The following is a 16,193-nucleotide window of genomic DNA, read 5'->3' on the forward strand; positions in this document are numbered from 1 at the left end:
GGGGAATCGGGCCTCATCTCGTGGCGAGGGGGAAGTCTCATGGTTTTTCTCGAGTTGCGGCGGGAACCTGGGCTATATTCTCGAGTTACGACGGTGATGGCCCTTTCAAACATGTGTTTGTTCAGCAACGTCAGGACTCCTGCCTAGTTGTGAGGGACAACTCGGGATTCTCCTCGAGGCTTGGCAGGGCACTTGGGACGCCTCTCCAGCTGAGGCGGGAGACCAAGGGTCCCTTTCCACGTGCCACAGGAATCCTGGGACTCCTATCAAGTTTCACGAGGAGTCAGGCATCGTCTCCTTTGGAGGCACTGATCTCCGCATACCTCTGGAGTTTTCAAAGGATGTGAGGCCTCCGGTCGCCATGAGGTGGGGAACTAGGTCTTTCTCTGTGGTCTCCACAGGGGTTCAGACGTCCTTTCATCTTGGGAGATGCAAGACGAGCCTGCATTCAAGTCACTGCAGGGATATCCGGCCTTATTTCACGTCAGGGCATCGCCGTGTCCATTCCACTTGAGGCCGCAAACTCAGGGTCCCTCTCACATACCTAGAGCTGAGAGAAGCCTCCTCTTGAGGTGCTTGTGGTAAGGTGGTGTTGCTCTGGAGTCGAAGCCAGGGACTAACCTCTCATCTCGAGTTGATTTTTGGTCCACGGAGCTCTTTTGTGTCGCTACAGTGACCTCAGGATCCCTCTAGCCTTGAAACAGTGTTCTTGGGGTTTCTCTGGAGTGCCATCAAGGAAATCAAGGCTCCTTTCATGTGTGATGTGCAACACGGAATTGCTCTGCACGTAGTGCAGGGGAATCGGGCCTCATCTCGCGGCGAGGGGGAAGTCTCATGGTTTTTTTCGGGTTGTGGCGGGAACCTGGGGTATATTCCCGAGTTACGACTGGGATGGCCCTTCCACACACGTGTTTGTTCAGCGACGGCAGGACTCCAGCCTAGTTGCGAGGAACAACTCGGGATTCACCTCGAGGCTTGGCAGGGCAATTGGGACGCCTCTCCAGCTGAGGCGGGAGACCAAGTGTCCCTTTCCACGTGCCAGAGGAATCCTGGGGCTCCTATCAAGTTTCACGAGGAGTCAGGCATCGTCTCCTTGGGAGGCACTGATCTCCGTCTACCTCTGGAGTTTTCAAAGGATGTGAGGCCTCCGGTCGCGATGAGGTGGGGAACTAGGTCTTTCTCTGTGGTCTCCACAGGGGATTCAGACATCCTTTCGTTTTGGTAGATGCAAGACGAGCCTGCATTCAAGTCACTGCAGGGATATCCGGCCTTATTTCGAGTCAGGGCATCGCGTTGTCTATTCCACTTGAGGCCGCAAACTCAGGGTCCCTCTCACATAGCTAGAGCTGAGAGAAGCCTCCTCTTGAGGTGCTTGTGGTAAAGTGGTATTCCTCTGGAGTCGAAGCCAGGGACTAACCTCTCATCTCGAGTTGATTTTTGGTCCTCGGAGCTCTTTCGTGTGGCTACAGTGACCTCAGGATCCCTCTAGCTTTGAAACAGTGTTCTTGGGGTTTCTCTGAAGTGCCATCAAGGAAATCAAGGCTCCTTTCATGTGTGATGTGCAACACGGAATTGCTCTGCATGCAGTGCAGGGGAATCGGTCCTCATCTCACGGCGAGGTGGAAATCTCATGGTTTTTCTCAAGTTGCTGTGGAAACCTTGGGTATATTCTCGAGTTACGACGGGGATGGCCCTTCCACACACGTGTTTGTTCAGCGACGTCAGGACTCCTGCCTAGTTGCGAGGGACAACTCGGGATTTTCCTCGAGGCTTGGCAGGGCAATTGGGACGCCTCTTCAGCTGAGGCGGGAGACCAAGGGTCCCTTTCCACGTGCCACAGGAATCCTGGGACTCCTATAAAGTTTCACGAGGAGTCCGGCATCATCTCCTTTGGAGGCACTGATCTCCGCGTCCCTCTGAAGTTTTCCAAGGATGTGAGGCCTCCGGTCGCGATGAGGTGGGGAACTAGGTCTTTCTCTGTGGTCTCCACAGGGGATTCAAACATCCTTTCATCTTGGGAGCTGCAAGACGAGCCTGCATTCAAGTCACTGAAGGGATATCCGGCCTTAATTCGACTCAGGGCATCGCGGTGTCCATTCCACTTGAGGCCGCAAACTCAGGGTCCCTCTCACATACCTAGAGCTGAGAGAAGCCTCCTCTTGAGGTGCTTGTGGTAAGGTGGTATTCCTCTGGAGTCGAGGCCAGGGACTAACCTCTCATCTCGAGTTGATTTGTGGTCCACGGAGCTATTTCGGGTTGCTACAGTGACCTCAGGATCCCTCTAACCTTGAACAGTGTTCTTGGGGTTTCTCTGGAGTGCCATCAAGGAAATCAAGGCTCCTTTCCTGTGTGATGTGCAACACGGAATTGCTCTGCACGCAGTGCAGGGGAATCGGGCCTCATCTCGCGGCGAGGGGGAAGTCTCTTGGTTTTTCTCGAGTTGCGGCGGGAACCTGGGGTATATTCTCGAGTTACGACGGGATATCCCTTCCACACAAGTGTTTGTTCAGCAACGGCAGGACTCCAGCCTAGTTGCGAGGGACAACTCGGGATTCTCCTCGAGGCTTGGCAGGGCATTTGGGATGCCTCTCCAGCTGAGGCGAGAGACCAAGGGTCCCTTTCCACGTACCACAGGAATCCTGGGACTCCTATAAAGTTTCACGAGGAGTCAGGCATCGTCTCCTTTGGAGGCACTGATCTCCGCGTACCTCTTGAGTTTTCAAAGGATGTGAGGCCTCCGGTCCTGATGAGGTGGGGAACTAGGTCTTTCTCTGTGGTCTCCACAGGGGATTCAGACATCCTTTCGTCTTGGGAGATGCAAGACGAGCCTGCATTCAAGTCACTGCAGGGATATCCGGCCTTATTTCGAGTCAGGGCATCGCGGTGTCCATTCCACTTGAGGCCGCAAACTCAGGGTCCCTCTCACATATATAGAGCTGAGAGAAGCCTCCTCTTGAGGTGCTTGTGGTAAGGTGGTATTCCTCTGGAGTCGAAGCCAGGGACTAACCTCTCATCTCGAGTTGATTTTTGGTCCACGGAGCTCTTTCGTGTTGCTACAGTGACCTCAGGATCCCTCTAGCCTTGAAACAGTGTTCTTGGGGTTTCTCTGGAGTGCCATCAAGAAAATCAAGGCTCCTTTCATGTGTGATGTGCAACACGGAATTGCTCTGCACGCAGTGCAGGGGAATCGGGCCTCATCTCGTGGCGAGGGGGAAGTCTCATGGTTTTTCTCGAGTTGCGGCGGGAACCTGGGGTATATTCTCGAGTTACGACGGTGATGGCCCTTTCAAACACGTGTTTGTTCAGCAACGTCAGGACTCCTGCCTAGTTGTGGGTGACAACTCGGGATTCTCCTCGAGGCTTGGCAGGGCACTTGGGACGCCTCTCCAGGGGAGGCGGGAGACCAAGGGTCCCTTTCCACGTGCCACAGGAATCCTGGGACTCCTATCAAGTTTCACGAGGAGTCAGGCATCGTCTCCTTTGGAGGCACTGATCTCTGCGTACCTCTGGAGTTTTCAAAGGATGTGAGGCCTCCGGTCGCCATGAGGTGGGGAACTAGGTCTTTCTCTGTGGTCTCCACAGGGGTTCAGACGTCCTTTCATCTTGGGAGATGCAAGACGAGCCTGCATTCAAGTCACTGCAGGGATATCCGGCCTTATTTCACGTCAGGGCATCGCCGTGTCCATTCCACTTGAGGCCGCAAACTCAGGGTCCCTCTCACATACCTAGAGCTGAGAGAAGCCTCCTCTTGAGGTGCTTGTGGTTAGGTTCCTCTGGAGTCGAAGCCAGGGACTAACCTCTCATCTCGAGTTGATTTTTGGTCCATGGAGCTCTTTCGTGCTGCTACAGTGACCTCAGGATCCCTCTAGCCTTGAAACAGTGTTTTTGGGGTTTCTCTGGAGTGCCATCAAGGAAATCAAGGCTCCTTTCATGTGTGTTGTGCAACACAGAATTGCTCTGCAGGCAGTGAAGGGGAATCGGGCCTCATCTCGCGGCGAGGGGGAAGTCTCATGGTTTTTCTCGAGTTGCGGCGGGAACCTGGGGTATATTCTCGAGTTACGACGGGGATGGCCCTTCCACCCACGTGTTTGTTCAGCGACTTCAGAACTCCTGCCTAGTTGCGAGGGACAACTCGGGATTCTCCTCGAGGCTTGGCAGGACAATTGGGACTCCTCTCCAGCTGAGGCGGGAGACCAAGGGTCCCTTTCCACGTGCCACAGGAATCCTGGGACTCCTATCAAGTTTCACGAGGAGTCCGGCATCATCTCCTTTGGAGGCACTGATCTCCGCGTCCCTCTGAAGTTTTCCAAGGATGTGAGGCCTCCGGTCGCGATGAGGTGGGGAACTAGGTCTTTCTCTGTGGTCTCCACAGGGGATTCAAACATCCTTTCATCTTGGGAGCTGCAAGACGAGCCTGCATTCAAGTCACTGAAGGGATATCCGGCCTTAATTCGACTCAGGGCATCGCGGTGTCCATTCCACTTGAGGCCGCAAACTCAGGGTCCCTCTCACATACCTAGAGCTGAGAGAAGCCTCCTCTTGAGGTGCTTGTGGTAAGGTGGTATTCCTCTGGAGTCGAGGCCAGGGACTAACCTCTCATCTCGAGTTGATTTGTGGTCCACGGAGCTATTTCGGGTTGCTACAGTGACCTCAGGATCCCTCTAACCTTGAACAGTGTTCTTGGGGTTTCTCTGGAGTGCCATCAAGGAAATCAAGGCTCCTTTCCTGTGTGATGTGCAACACGGAATTGCTCTGCACGCAGTGCAGGGGAATCGGGCCTCATCTCGCGGCGAGGGGGAAGTCTCTTGGTTTTTCTCGAGTTGCGGCGGGAACCTGGGGTATATTCTCGAGTTACGACGGGATATCCCTTCCACACAAGTGTTTGTTCAGCAACGGCAGGACTCCAGCCTAGTTGCGAGGGACAACTCGGGATTCTCCTCGAGGCTTGGCAGGGCATTTGGGATGCCTCTCCAGCTGAGGCGAGAGACCAAGGGTCCCTTTCCACGTACCACAGGAATCCTGGGACTCCTATAAAGTTTCACGAGGAGTCAGGCATCGTCTCCTTTGGAGGCACTGATCTCCGCGTACCTCTTGAGTTTTCAAAGGATGTGAGGCCTCCGGTCCTGATGAGGTGGGGAACTAGGTCTTTCTCTGTGGTCTCCACAGGGGATTCAGACATCCTTTCGTCTTGGGAGATGCAAGACGAGCCTGCATTCAAGTCACTGCAGGGATATCCGGCCTTATTTCGAGTCAGGGCATCGCGGTGTCCATTCCACTTGAGGCCGCAAACTCAGGGTCCCTCTCACATATATAGAGCTGAGAGAAGCCTCCTCTTGAGGTGCTTGTGGTAAGGTGGTATTCCTCTGGAGTCGAAGCCAGGGACTAACCTCTCATCTCGAGTTGATTTTTGGTCCACGGAGCTCTTTCGTCTTGCTACAGTGACCTCAGGATCCCTCTAGCCTTGAAACAGTGTTCTTGGGGTTTCTCTGGAGTGCCATCAAGAAAATCAAGGCTCCTTTCATGTGTGATGTGCAACACGGAATTGCTCTGCACGCAGTGCAGGGGAATCGGGCCTCATCTCGTGGCGAGGGGGAAGTCTCATGGTTTTTCTCGAGTTGCGGCGGGAACCTGGGGTATATTCTCGAGTTACGACGGTGATGGCCCTTTCAAACACGTGTTTGTTCAGCAACGTCAGGACTCCTGCCTAGTTGTGGGTGACAACTCGGGATTCTCCTCGAGGCTTGGCAGGGCACTTGGGACGCCTCTCCAGGGGAGGCGGGAGACCAAGGGTCCCTTTCCACGTGCCACAGGAATCCTGGGACTCCTATCAAGTTTCACGAGGAGTCAGGCATCGTCTCCTTTGGAGGCACTGATCTCTGCGTACCTCTGGAGTTTTCAAAGGATGTGAGGCCTCCGGTCGCCATGAGGTGGGGAACTAGGTCTTTCTCTGTGGTCTCCACAGGGGTTCAGACGTCCTTTCATCTTGGGAGATGCAAGACGAGCCTGCATTCAAGTCACTGCAGGGATATCCGGCCTTATTTCACGTCAGGGCATCGCCGTGTCCATTCCACTTGAGGCCGCAAACTCAGGGTCCCTCTCACATACCTAGAGCTGAGAGAAGCCTCCTCTTGAGGTGCTTGTGGTTAGGTTCCTCTGGAGTCGAAGCCAGGGACTAACCTCTCATCTCGAGTTGATTTTTGGTCCATGGAGCTCTTTCGTGCTGCTACAGTGACCTCAGGATCCCTCTAGCCTTGAAACAGTGTTTTTGGGGTTTCTCTGGAGTGCCATCAAGGAAATCAAGGCTCCTTTCATGTGTGTTGTGCAACACAGAATTGCTCTGCAGGCAGTGAAGGGGAATCGGGCCTCATCTCGCGGCGAGGGGGAAGTCTCATGGTTTTTCTCGAATTGCGGCGGGAACCTGGGGTATATTCTCGAGTTACGACGGGGATGGCCCTTCCACCCACGTGTTTGTTCAGCGACTTCAGAACTCCTGCCTAGTTGCGAGGGACAACTCGGGATTCTCCTCGAGGCTTGGCAGGACAATTGGGACTCCTCTCCAGCTGAGGCGGGAGACCAAGGGTCCCTTTCCACGTGCCACAGGAATCCTGGGACTCCTATCAAGTTTCACGAGGAGTCAGGCATCGTCTCCTTTGGAGGCACTGATCTCTGTATTCCTCTGGAGTTTTCAAAGGATGTGAGGCCTCGGGTCGCCATGAGGTGGGGAACTAGGTCTTTCTCTGTGGTCTCCACAGGGGATTCAGACATCCTTTCATCTTGGGAGATGCAAGACGAGCCTGCATTCAAGTCACTGCAGGGATATCCGGCCTGATTTCGAGTCAGGGCATCGCGGTGTCCATTCCACTTGAGGCCGCAAACTCAGGGTCCCTCTCACATACCTAGAGCTGAGAGAAGCCTCCTCTTGAGGTGCTTGTGGTAAGGTGGTATTCCTCTGGAGTCGAAGCCAGGGACTAACCTCTCATCTCGAGTTGATCCTTGGTCCACGGAGCTCTTTCGTGTTGCTACAGTGACCTCAGGATCCCTCTAGCCTTGAAACAGTGTTCTTGGGGTTTCTCTGGAGTGCCATCAAGGAAATCAAGGCGCCTTTCGTGTGTGATGTGCAACACGGCATTGCTCTGCATGCAGTGCAGTGGAATCGGGCCTCATCTCGCGGCGAGGGGGAAGTCTCATGGTTTTTCTCGAGTTGCGGCGGGAACCTGGGGTATATTCTCGAGTTACGACGGGGATGGCCCTTCCACCCACGTGTTTGTTCAGCGACGGCAGGACTCCTGCCTAGTTGCGAGGGACAACTCGGGATTCTCCTCGAGGCTTGGCAGGGCAATTGGGACGCCTCTCCAGCTGAGGCGGGAGACCAAGGGTCCCTTTCCACGTGCCACAGGAATCCTGGGACTCCTATCAAGTTTCACGAGAAGTCAGGCATCGTCTCCTTTGGAGGCACTGATCTCCGCGTACCTCTGGAGTTTTCAAAGGATGTGAGGCCTCCGGTCGCGATGAGGTGGGGAACTAGGTCTTTCTCTGTGGTCTTCACAGGGGATTCAGACATCCTTTCGTCTTGGGAGATACAAGACGAGCCTGCATTCAAGTCACTGAAGGGATATCCGGCCTTATTTCGAAACAGGGCATCGCGGTGTCCATTCCACTTGAGGCCGCAAACTCAGGGTCCCTCTCACATACCTAGAGCTGAGATAAGCCGCCTCTTGAAGTGCTTGTGGTAAGGAGGTGTTCCTCTGGAGTCGAAGCCAGGGACTAAACTCTCATCTCGAGTTGATTTTTGGTCCACGGAGCTCTTTCGTGTCGCTACGGTGACCTCAGGATCCCTCTAGCCTTGAAACAGTGTTTTTGGGGTTTCTCTGGAGTGCCATCAAGGAAATCAAGGCTCCTTTCATGTGTGATGTGCAACACGGAATTGCTCTGCACGCAGTGCAGGGGAATCGGGCCTCATCTCGCGGCGAGGGGGAAGTCTCATGGTTTTTCTCGAGTTGCGGCGGAATCCTGGGGTATATTCTCGAGTTACAACGGGGATGGCCCTTCCACACACGTGTTTGTTCAGTGACGTCAGGACGCCTGCCTAGTTGCGAGGGACAACTCGGGATTCTCCTCGAGGCTTGGCAGGGCAATTGGGACGCCTCTTCAGCTGAGGCGGGAGACCAAGGGTCCCTTGCCACGTGCCACAGGAATCCTGGGACTCCTATCAAGTTTCACGAGGAGTCAGGCATCGTCTCCTTTGGAGGCACTGATCTCCGCGTACCTCTGGAGTTTTCAAAGGATTTGAGGCCTCCGGTCGCGATGAGGTGGGGAACTAGGTCTTTCGCTGTGGTCTCCACAGGGGATTCAGACATCCTTTCGTCTTGGGAGATGCAAGACGAGCCTGCATTCAAGTCACTGCAGGCATATCCGGCCTGATTTCGCGTCAGGGCATCGCAGTGTCCATTCCACTTGAGGCCTCAAACTCAGGTTCCCCCTCACATAGCTAGAGCTGAGAGAAGCCTCCTCTTGAGGTGCTTGTGGTAAGGTGGTATTCCTCTGGAGTCGAAGCCAGGGACTAACCTCTCATCTCGAGTTGATTTTTGGTCCACGGAGCTCTTTCGTGTTGCTGCAGTGACCTCAGGATCCCTCTAGCCTTGAAACGGTGTTCTCGGGGTTTCTCTGGAGTGCCATCAAGGAAATCAAGGCTCCTTTCATGTGTGATGTGCAACACGGAATTGCTCTGCACGTAGTGCAGGGGAATCGGGCCTCATCTCGCGGCGAGGGGGAAGTCTCATGGTTTTTTTCGGGTTGTGGCGGGAACCTGGGGTATATTCTCGAGTTACGACTGGAATGGCCCTTCCACACACGTGTTTGTTCAACGACGGCAGGACTCCAGCCTAGTTGCGAGGAACAACTCGGGATTCTCCTCGAGGCTTGGCAGGGAAATTGGGACGCCTCTCCAGCTGAGGCGGGAGACCAAGTGTCCCTTTCCACGTGCCACAGGAATCCTGGGACTCCTATCAAGTTTCACGAGGAGTCAGGCATCGTCTCCTTGGGAGGCACTGATCTCCGTGTACCTCTGGAGTTTTCAAAGGATGTGAGGCCTCCGGTCGCGATGAAGTGGGGAACTAGGTCTTTCTCTGTGGTCTCCACAGGGGATTCAGACATCCTTTCGTTTTGGTAGATGCAAGACGAGCCTGCATTCAAGTCACTGCAAGGATATCCGGCCTTATTTCGAGTCAGGGCATCGCGTTGTCTATTCCACTTGAGGCCGCAAACTCAGGGTCCCTCTCACATAGCTAGAGCTGAGAGAAGCCTCCTCTTGAGGTGCTTGTGGTAAGGTGGTATTCCTCTGGAGTCGAAGCCAGGGACTAACCTCTCATCTCGAGTTGATTTTTGGTCCTCGGAGCTCTTTCGTGTGGCTACAGTGACCTCAGGATCCCTCTAGCTTTGAAACAGTGTTTTTGGGGTTTCTCTGAAGTGCCATCAAGGAAATCAAGGCTCCTTTCATGTGTGATGTGCAACACGGAATTGCTCTGCATGCAGTGCAGGGGAATCGGGCCTCATCTCACGGCGAGGGCGAAGTCTCATTGTTTTTCTCGAGTTGCGGCGGGAACCTGGGGTATATTCTCGAGTTACGACGGGGATGGCCCTTCCACACACGTGTTTGTTCAGCGACGTCAGGACACCTGCCTAGTTGCGAGGGACAACTCGGGATTCTCCTCGAGGCTTGGCAGGGCAATTGAGACGCCTCTCCAGCTGAAGCGGGAGACCAAGGGTCCCTTTCCACGTTGCACAGGAATCCTGGGACTCCTAAGAAGTTTCACGAGGAGTCAGGCTTCGTCTCCTTTGGAGGCACTGATCTCCGCGTACCTCTAGAGTTTTCAAAGGATGTGAGGCCTCCGGTCGCGATGAGGTGGGGAACTAGGTCTTTCTCTGTGGTCTCCACAGGGGATTCAGACATCCTTTCGTCTTGGGACATGCAAGACGAGCCTGCATTCAAGTCACTGCAGGGATATCCGGCCTTATTTCGAGTCAGGGCATCGCGGTGTCCATTCCACTTGAGGCCGCAAACTCAGGGTCCCTCTCACATAGCTAGAGCTGAGAGAAACCTCCTCTTGAGGTGCTTGTGGTAAGGTGGTATTCCTCTGGAGTCAAAGCCAGGGATTAACCTCTCATCTCGAGTTGATTTTTGGTCCACGGAGCTCTTTCGTGTTGCTACAGTGACCTCAGGATCCCTCTAGCCTTGAAACAGTGTTCTTGGGGTTTTTCTGGAGTGCCATCAAGGAAATCAAGGCTCCTTTCCTGTGTGATGTGCAACATGGCATTGCTCTGCAGGCAGTGAAGGGGAATCGGTCCTCATCTCACGGCGAGGTGAAAATCTCATGGTTTTTCTCAGGTTGCTGGGGAAACCTTGGGTATATTCTCGAGTTACAACGGGGATGGCCCTTCCACCCACGTGTTTGTTCAGCGACGTCAGGACTCCTGCCTAGTTGCGAGGGACAACTCGGGATTCTCCTCGAGGCTTGGCAGTGCAATTGAGACGCCTCTCCAGCTGAGGCGGGAGACCAAGTGTGCCTTTCCATGTGCCACAGGAGTCTTGGGACTCCTATCAAGTTTCACGAGGAGTCAGGCATCGTCTCCTTTGGAGGCACTGATCTCGGCGTCCTCTGGAGTTTTCAAAGGATGTGAGGCCTCCTGTCGCGATGAGGTGGGGAACTAGGTTTTTCTCTGTGGTATCCACAGGGGATTCAGACATCCTTTCGTCTTGGGAGATGCAAGACGAGCCTGCATTCAAGTCACTGAAGGGATAACCGGCCTTATTTCGAGTCAGGGCATCGCGGTGTCCATTCCACTTGAGGCCGCAAAGTCAGGGTCCCTCTCACATACCTAGAGCTGAGAGAAGCCTCCTCTTGAGGTGCTTGTGGTAATTTGGTATTTCTCTGGAGTCGAAGCCAGGAACTAACCTCTCATCTCGAGTTGATTTTTGGTCCACGGAGCTCTTTCGTGTGGCTACAGTGACCTCAGGATCCCTCTAGCCTTGAAACAGTGTTCTTGGGGTTTCTCTGGAGTGGCATCAAGGAAATCAAGGCTCCTTTCATGTGTGATGTGCAACACGGAATTGCTCTGCACAGAGTGCAGGAGAATCGGGCCTCATCTCGCGGCGAGGGGGAAGTCTCATGGTTTTTCTCGAGTTGCGGCGGGAACCTGGGGTATATTCTCGAGTTACGACGGGGATGCCCTTCCACCCACGTGTTTGTTCAGCCACGTCAGGACTCCTGCCTAGTTGCGAAGGACAGATCGGGATTCTACTAGAAGCCTGGCAGGGCAATTGGGACGCCTCTCCAGCTGAGGCGGGAGACCAAGGGTCCCTTTCCACGTGCCACAGGAATCCTGGGACTCCTATCAATTTTCACGAGGAGTCAGGCATCGTCTCCTTTGAAGGCACTGATCTCCGCGTACCTCTGGAGTTTTCAAAGGATGTGAGGCCTCCAGTCGCGATGAGGTGGGGAACTAGGTCTTTCTCTGTGGTCTCCACAGGGGATTCAGACATCCTTTCGTCTTGGGAGATGCAAGACGAGCCTGCATTCAAGTCACTGCAGGGATATCCGGCCTTATTTCGAGTCAGGGCTTCACGGTGTGCATCCCACTTGAGGCCGCAAACTCAGGGTCCCTCTCACATACCTAGAGCTGAGAGAAGCCTCCTCTTGAGGTGCTTATGGTAAGGTGGTATTCCTCTGAAGTCGAAGCCAGGGACTAACCTCTCATCTCGAGTTGATTTTTGGCCCACGGAGCTCTTTCGTGTTGCTACAGTGACCTCAGGATCCCTGTAGCCTTGAAACAGTGTTCTTGGGTTTTCTCTGGAGTGCTATAAAGGATATCAAGGCTCCTTTCATGTGTGATGTGCAACATGGAATTGCTCTGCACGCCGTGCAGGGGATTCAGGCCTCATCTCGCGGTGAGGGGTTTCATGATTTTTATCGAGTTGCGGCGGGAACCTGGGGTATATTCTCGAGTTACGACGGCGATGGCCCTTCCACCCACGTGTTTGTTCAGCGACGTCAGGACTCCTGCCTAGTTGCGAGGGACAACTCGGGATTCTCCTCGAGGCTTGGCAGGGCAATTGAGACGCCTCTCCAGCTGAGGCGGGAGACCAAGGGTCCCTTTCCACGTGCCACAGGAATCCTGGGACTCCTAACAAGCTTCACGAAGAGTCAGGCGTCGTCTCCTTTGGAGGCACTCACCTCCGCGTACCTCTGGAGTTTTCAAAGGATGTGAGGCCTCCGGTCGCGATGAGGTGGGAAACTAGGTGTTTCTCTGTGGTCTCCACAGTGGATTCCAACATCCTTTCTTCTTGGGAGATGCAAGACGAGCCTGCATTCAAGTCACTGCACGGATATCCGGCCTTATTTCGAGTAAGGGCATCGCGGTGTCCATTCCACTTGAGGCTGCAAACTCAGGGTCCCTCTCACATACCTAGAGCTGAGAGAAGCCTCCTCTTGAGGTGCTTGTGGTAAGGTGGTATTCCTCTGGAGTCTAAGCCAGGGATTAACCTCTCATCTCATGTTGATTCTTGGTCCACGAAGCTCTTTCTTGTTGCTACAGTGACCTCAGGATCGCTCTAGCCTTGAAACAGTGTTCTTGGGGTCTCTCTGGAGTGCCATCAAGGAAATCAAGGCTCCCTTCATGTGTGATGTGCAAGACGGAATTGCTCTGCACGCAGTGCAGGGGAATCGGGCCTCATCTCGCGGCGAAGGGGAAGTCTCATGGTTTTTCTCGAGTTGTGGCGGGAACCTGGGGTATATTCTCGAGTTACGACAGGGATGGCCCTTCCAACCACGTGTTTGTTCAGTGACGTCAGGACTCCTGTCTAGTTGCGAGGGACAACTCGGGATTCTCCTCGAGGCTTGGCAGGGCAATTGGGACGCCTCTCCAGCTGAGGCGGGAGACCAAGGGTCCCTTTCCACGTGTCACAGGAATCCTGGGACTCCTCTCAAGTTTCACGAGGAGTCAGGCATCGTCTCCTTTGGAGGCACTGATCTCCGCGTACCTCTGGAGTTTTCAAAGGATGTGAGGCCTCCGGTCGCGATGAGGTGGGGAACCAGGTCTTTCTCTGTGGTCTCCACAGGGGATTCAGTCATCATTTCGTCTTGGGAGAGGCAAAACGAGCCTGCATTCAAGTCATTGCAGGGATATCCGGCCTTATTTCGAGTCAGGGCATCGCGGTGTCCATTCCACTTGAGGCTGCAAACTCAGGGTCCCTCTCACATACCTAGAGCTGAGAGAAGCCTCCTCTTGAGGTGCTTGTGGTAAGGTGGTATTCCTCTTGAGTCCAAGCCAGGGATTAACCTCTCATCTCGAGTTGATTTTTGGTCCATGGAGCTCTTTCGTGTTGCTACAGAGACCTCAGGATCCCTCTAGCCTTGAAACAGTGTTCTTGGGGTTTCTCTGGAGTGCCATCAAGGAAATCAAGGCTCCTTTCATGTGTGATATGCAACACGGAATTGCTCTGAACGCAGTGCAGGGGAATCGGGCCTCATCTCGCGGCGAGGGGGAAGTCTTATGGTTTTTCTCGAGTATTGGCGGGAACCTGGGGTATATTCTCGAGTTACGACGGGGATGGCCCTTCCACACACGTGTTTGTTCAGCGACGTCAGGACTCCTGCCTAGTTGTGAGGGACAACTCGGGATTCTCCTCGAGGCTTGGCAGGGCAATTGGGACGCCTCTCCAGCTGAGGCGGGAGACCACGGGTCCCTTTCCACGTGCCACATTAATCCTGGGACTCCTATCAAGTTTCAAGAGGAGTCAGGCATCGTCTCCATTGGAGGCCCTGATCTCCACGTACCTCTGGAGTTATCAAAGGATGTGAGGCCTCCGGTCGCGATGAGGTGGGGAACCAGGACTTTCTCTGTGGTATCCACAGGGAATTCAGACATCCTTTCATCTTGGGAGAGGCAAGACGAGCCTGCATTCAAGACCCTGAAGGGATATCCGGCCTTCTATTGAGTCAGGGCATCGCGGTGTCCATTCCACTTGAGGCCGCAAACTCAGGGTCCCTCTCACATACCTAGAGCTGAGAGAAGCCTCCTCTTGAGGTGCTTGTGGTAAGGTGGTATTCCTCTGGAGTCGAAGCCAGGGACTACCCTCTCATCTCGAGTTGATTTTTGGTCCACGGAGCTCTTTCGTGTTGCTACAGTGACCTCAGGATCCCTCTAGCCTTGAAACAGTGTTCTTGGGTTTTCTCTGGAGTGACATCAAGGAAATCAAGGCTCCTTTCATGTGTGATGTGCAACACGGAATTGAGTTGCACTCAGTGCAGGGGAATCGGGCCTCATCTCGCGGCGAGGGGGAAATCTCATGGTTTTTCTCGAGTTGCGGGGGGAACCTGTGGTATATTCTCGAGTTACGATGGGGATGGCACTTCCACACACGTGTTTCTTCAACCATGTCAGGACTCCTGCCTAGTTGCGAAGGACAACTCGGGATTCTCCTCGAGGCTTTGCAGGGCAATTGGGACGCCTCTCCAGCTGAGGCGGGAGACCAAGGGTCCCTTTCCACATGCCACAGGAATCCTGGGACTCCTATAAAGTTTCACGAGGGGTCAGGCATCGTCCCCTTTGGAGGCACTGATCTCTGTATACCTCTGGAGTGTTCAAAGGATTTGAGGCCTCCGGTCGCGATGAGGTGGGGAACTAGGTCTTTCTCTGTGGTCTCCACAGGGGATTCAGACATCCTTTCGTTTTGGTAGATGCAAGACGAGCCTGCATTCAAGTCACTGCAAGCATATCCGGCCTTATTTCGAGTCAGGGCATCGCGTTGTCTATTCCACTTGAGGCCGCAAACTCAGGGTCCCTCTCACATAGCTAGAGCTGAGAGAAGCCTCCTCTTGAGGTGCTTGTGGTAAGGTGGTATTCCTCTGGAGTCGAAGCCAGGGACTAACCTCTCATCTCGAGTTGATTTTTGGTCCTCGGAGCTCTTTCGTGTGGCTACAGTGACCTCAGGATCCCTCTAGCTTTGAAACAGTGTTTTTGGGGTTTCTCTGAAGTGCCATCAAGGAAATCAAGGCTCCTTTCATGTGTGATGTGCAACACGGAATTGCTCTGCATGCAGTGCAGGGGAATCGGGCCTCATCTCACGGCGAGGGGGAAGTCTCATTGTTTTTCTCGAGTTGCGGCGGGAACCTGGGGTATATTCTCGAGTTACGACGGGGATGTTCCTTCCACACACGTGTTTGTTCAGCGACGTCAGGACACCTGCCTAGTTGCGAGGGACAACTCGGGATTCTCCTCGAGGCTTGGCAGGGCAATTGAGACGCCTCTCCAGCTGAAGCGGGAGACCAAGGGTCCCTTTCCACGTTGCACAGGAATCCTGGGACTCCTAAGAAGTTTCACGAGGAGTCAGGCATTGTCTCCTTTGGAGGCACTGATCTCCGCGTACCTCTAGAGTTTTCAAAGGATGTGAGGCCTCCGGTCGCGATGAGGTGGGGAACTAGGTCTTTCTCTGTGGTCTCCACAGGGGATTCAGACATCCTTTCGTCTTGGGACATGCAAGACGAGCCTGCATTCAAGTCACTGCAGGGATATCCGGCCTTATTTCGAGTCAGGGCATCGCGGTGTCCATTCCACTTGAGGCCGCAAACTCAGGGTCCCTCTCACATAGCTAGAGCTGAGAGAAACCTCCTCTTGAGGTGCTTGTGGTAAGGTGGTATTCCTCTGGAGTCAAAGCCAGGGATTAACCTCTCATCTCGAGTTGATTTTTGGTCCACGGAGCTCTTTCGTGTTGCTACAGTGACCTCAGGATCCCTCTAGCCTTGAAACAGTGTTCTTGGGGTTTCTCTGGAGTGCCATCAAGGAAATCAAGGCTCCTTTCCTGTGTGATGTGCAACATGGCATTGCTCTGCAGGCAGTGAAGGGGAATCGGTCCTCATCTCGCGGCGAGGTGGAAATCTCATGGTTTTTCTCAGGTTGCTGAGGAAACCTTGGGTATATTCTCGAGTTACAACGGGGATGGCCCTTCCACCCACGTGTTTGTTCAGCGACGTCAGGACTCCTGCCTAGTTGCGAGGGACAACTCGGGATTCTCCTCGAGGCTTGGCAGTGCAATTGAGACGCCTCTCCAGCTGAGGCGGGAGACCAAGTGTGCCTTTCCATGTGCCACAGGAGTCTTGGGACTCCTATCAAGTTTCACGAGGAGTCAGGCATCGTCT

The sequence above is a fragment of the Cervus elaphus genome, chromosome 27 (assembly GCF_910594005.1).
Source record: "Cervus elaphus chromosome 27, mCerEla1.1, whole genome shotgun sequence".
Lineage (NCBI taxonomy): Eukaryota > Metazoa > Chordata > Mammalia > Artiodactyla > Cervidae > Cervus > Cervus elaphus.